This window comes from Alosa sapidissima, chromosome 1 (assembly GCF_018492685.1).
Source record: "Alosa sapidissima isolate fAloSap1 chromosome 1, fAloSap1.pri, whole genome shotgun sequence".
Taxonomy (NCBI): domain Eukaryota; kingdom Metazoa; phylum Chordata; class Actinopteri; order Clupeiformes; family Clupeidae; genus Alosa; species Alosa sapidissima.
Window position 1 is genome coordinate 13,093,712 of NC_055957.1, and position 4,372 is coordinate 13,098,083.

The 4,372-nt window shown below is 37.5% G+C and overlaps 1 long non-coding RNA gene across 1 annotated transcript; it reads right to left on the reverse strand.

Moving 5' to 3' along the window:
* Nucleotides 1-1,462: 1,462 nt before the first annotated feature.
* LOC121720170 lies at nt 1,463-2,226 on the reverse strand. The gene is made up of 3 exons (XR_006034471.1): nt 2,090-2,226; nt 1,730-1,780; nt 1,463-1,574 (listed from the first exon to the last, which is right to left on the reverse strand). It is a non-coding gene; the product is annotated as an uncharacterized LOC121720170 (long non-coding RNA).
* Between the last annotated feature and the right edge of the window lie 2,146 nt (nt 2,227-4,372).

The following is a 4,372-nucleotide window of genomic DNA, read 5'->3' on the forward strand; positions in this document are numbered from 1 at the left end:
CATGCTATCCATGTGGGGTTACATGCCCACCAAGTTTCGTGTACCCCGGTCTTTCAGTGTCCCGGGAATCATTGACGGAAATTTGGGCATGCGAAAAAGAAAAAAAAAAAAATCTGACTAAACCTATATGACCGCCGCTTCGCTGCGCGGCGGTCATAATAACGTTACCAAGGCATCGTGTTGATGTTTCTCCATTTCTTGTTCTCTTCACGTATCAGGCAGCTAATGTAAATGTAGTGAAAAGGGATACCCGTTCAAAAGCTACAGCTACAAAAACTGCAATGGTACTGTTTTAAAATCATGTCTAGGCCTAAGTGTAGTTTGAATTTGAGCTTACAGTTCTTTCAGACATTAACTTACAAAATTGATACTTTAGCTTAGTCCCCAGAAGAGGGTTGCTGCTTGCTTTGTTAAGGCATTTCTGTCCCTCCTAGACTGCACTGAAATGGTTACATTACATTATATTACATTTGACTGGCGCTTTTTAGCCAAAGCAACTTAAAACATGGTAAACAGTTTAAAGCTTTTTAAAAACAGTTTTCCCAACAATTCTAGAACAATTTAAAAGTTAGAGTACAATAAGAAAAGTGCATAAGTGTCAGTTCTAATAGAATAGTTCAAATAGAACTTCAACAATGCATTTTGCCCAAGAACCCAGACTTGAGGATCAAATGGCTTCAGTTTATTTTTTGGAACAATGCCACAGGCTTTGCAAAAAGGTTGCTGTTGAAGCCTGGAGCAGGCTACCACCACAGTCTACGACCAGTGCCTGTAAGTAAAACGTAATTGTGAACTCAAGGAAGTGCTATGTTATACAGGTTTAATGAACTCGCTAGCCTAGCAGATTTTATTTATGCACATTTGGATAATGCTAGCACTAGCTAGCCAAGCTAACATGCCATGAAGCTAAAATTAGTTGATAATGGCTGTCATGTTATGGACGAAACCTACTAGCTGTTAGCCAATCAGAGTCAAGCAGCTTAGCTCCTTGAATATTAATGAGAACTGGCGCAAATTGAGCTGAGTCTTATCCCATACAGAAAAATAATATATTCACATATATGCAGCTTGAACATATTCCAGTATAAGCACATCTATGTTGAATAAATATATTTACATCTATGTTAAATACATATATTTCCATGTATGTATCAATATATTTCAAAATATAAGTAAATATTCAATATTGGCCACTTTCTTATATTTTATGCATATAATTAAATATATTTAAATATATGACACTAAGAAGCATGATCACATGACCCTTGATGAAGATTCTGATCACATTATCTATATATTTCAGACATATATTTCTATAATATATTTCATATTCTACTATGGTTTGATATTTTCTGCATTGATCAATAAATATTTCACTATTGTGTTTACTTAAAATCAACCATAGTATCAGTATAAAGAGGAAGAAACACACAACACTTCTGTTATCTTTTATTCTATTTTATTGAAAATCTTTGTTTTTGTTATGGAACCTCAGTTCTGTCACTTTGGCATTTCTTGCCTGGCCCAGCAATCTGGAGTGAGTGTCTGGCCTGGGAACTGCTTCAGGGTGGCCTCTGAATAAAACAGAACATATACAAATAGAACACGCAAAATATTAGTGACACAAATACAGATGCTAAAGTGCAGAAACACTGTTGTGTTATCACGATAATTGGAGATAAATACAAAGTGAGTTGGAGAGAAAGACATACAAATAAAATAAACTCACCAATTATCGTCTTAGTCCTTTCAGGGTCCAGGCATTCCCTCTAAGTACCTCCTAAAAAATAGCACAATCAATTAGGACCTCAAATAGTTACAGTTTACTAACACAGAAAAGATCTATGATGGTGAGGCGAAAATGTGAAGCAGTCCACACAGACAGCCTAACACTTTTAAATGAGACAACACAACTAATATATCATATACGCAGAAGAGAGAAGCACACAGATACACACTGAAAGGAAAAGTTAGTTTCATCCTCAAATTTTTACTAAACTTGTACAACCAAGAAGCTGCTATTTCATTAAAGTTAAACATGTACATTTTTATGTAAAAGTTCACATCTGTATGAAAACACTCTACAAACCTTGTTGAATAAAAGCCTTCAGACTCACAACCTCCTCTTGGAGAGCCATTATCGCCACCTCTTCTTTAGGTGGTTGTCAGTTCTTGGTTATCTCCAAAAGCTCACACTCATAGAGAGCTCTACCAGCATTCTCTGAAACCGGCAAGTGAACAGAATATACAGCATGAATGAGAGTGGCGTTGGTAAAGGGTATACTCGCGTAATATGTAATGTCCTGGGATATTCCCACTCATGAAGTGTCTCCCATCCGAGACTGCTATCTGAGACTGTAGGGAAGCTGTACCAACCATCATAGAAAGATATGGTTGGAAAGGTATATTTTCAGTTCACTTTGTGCCCCCAGCAGCTTGAAGCTAATTTCTTGTCATTCAAAAGATCAAAACTATTCAAACAAATGTATAAATTCTCAGAAACAAAAGGTTATGTTCTGCATTCGAAAATAGACCTTTAACAAAAAAGTTATATTCATAAGTAAACATTAAATTTTGATTACCTTTGGTCTATGTGATGATGAAGCATCAACATCAACATTTGTCAGTGAAGCATACTATGGGTTGGGCTTGGGTCGTCTTGATCTCAGGTCTTCTGGTCCATCCTCTGGTGTCCTTGATGTAGCTTTCGAGTGCTGCCTCCCTCTCTAAAATGTAAAAAAAAAAAAAGAAGGGGGGTTTCAGTGATCAAATATACTACATGACCATACATGGTCCTTTTCAATACAATTCAACTTTTACATTTCCATAATTTAGCATGGGTGTGAATGGTTTTGCAAGAATGAGTGCACAAAAACAAAACATATTACTTGCAATACCATTTCCATGAAATTAAGCACAGTACTTGTGTCTTCAATTAATACACATCCACTCTAATACTCTCCAGCACATACCACATTAGCAGCTACATCCTATCAAAAAAAAAGCTAATGTTAGCTCTAAGTTTTGTCCATGATGCAACAACAGCTAGCTAGCTAAACCACAGTGCATAGAATGTCTACACCTTAGTGCTAGGCTAGTAGTAAATGTTAACCGTTACATTTTCTGTCTTCTATCTATGCCTATCAATCTACATTCCAGAGGCAAATATACTACCAAATATGGCCGGGAGACAGGTTAAATTGGTATTTCACTGTCACTACAAGTCGTTTTCATTAATTGTCCAAACGTTTCTCAGTCAATTTATTTTTCAAACCCCTTTCAGGTGTAAAAAATAAAGCTAGCGCTGGCTAATTTATGCTAACGTTAATGCTACAGAAAGTATATGTATAAGTATATATACTTTTTTGATGCCATGAGGGAAATTTGGTCTCTGCATTTAACCCAATCGGTGAATTAGTGAAACACAAACAGCACACAGTGAACACACAATGAGGTGAAGCACACACTAATCCCGGCGCAGTGAGCTGCCTGCTACAACGGCAGCGCTCAGGGAGCAGTGAGGGGTTAGGTGCCTTGCTCAAGGGCACTTCAGCCGCTGCCCACTGGTCGGGGCTCGAACCGTCAACCCTCCGGTTACAAGTCCAGAGTGCTAACCAGTGGGCCACGGCTGCCCTAACAGTAGCAAAGGTTAGTTTCCAGCTTCCACCAATAATATTATTGTTAATTCTGACATTAACTTATGCAAATGTTATATGAAAGCAATTCAGCATACAATGAAGATCTACTTACCAGCAATTTTGACCACCATGGCCTCGAAAACCGCCTTCCTTCCCTCCACCACATAACGTTAGTTTCTAGCAAGATGTTGTCCCATCCAGAGCCGTTGAAAAAGTCTTCCTCATTAACGTTAGGTCTATCACTAGATACTAATGCAGTCAATCGACAAAATACTGGTTTTGCCCTCATATTCCCCGCCAATCCACTTAACCCAGGGGTCTCAAACTCAAATGAGCTGGGGGCCACTTCTGCCAACGTCATCTGATTGGAGGGCCGCGTCAGTGTTGAAGAATAATACAAAAAAGAATGGCTATTTCCTAAAATGCAATGTTCAAATACTGTATTTTCAAATACAAAACTGCAAACAGAAAGTGCAAGTCTTTTTATGTATTTTTAGACACCTGTGCTATAAAATAATGATAAAATAAATATAAATACAAATCAAGGGCGTAGGTTTGGTCTCAGCTTTGGTGGGGACACATCCCCAACTCCTGTTGTCACAATACCAACATTAGTGTTTCAATACCAATACTAAGTGAAGAATCTTAATTTCGATACTTTTGCGATTTTTTTAAAACTTGATTTGGTTTGTGTGATTTGTGAGATCATTCACATCAGTGGCAATCATAAAATT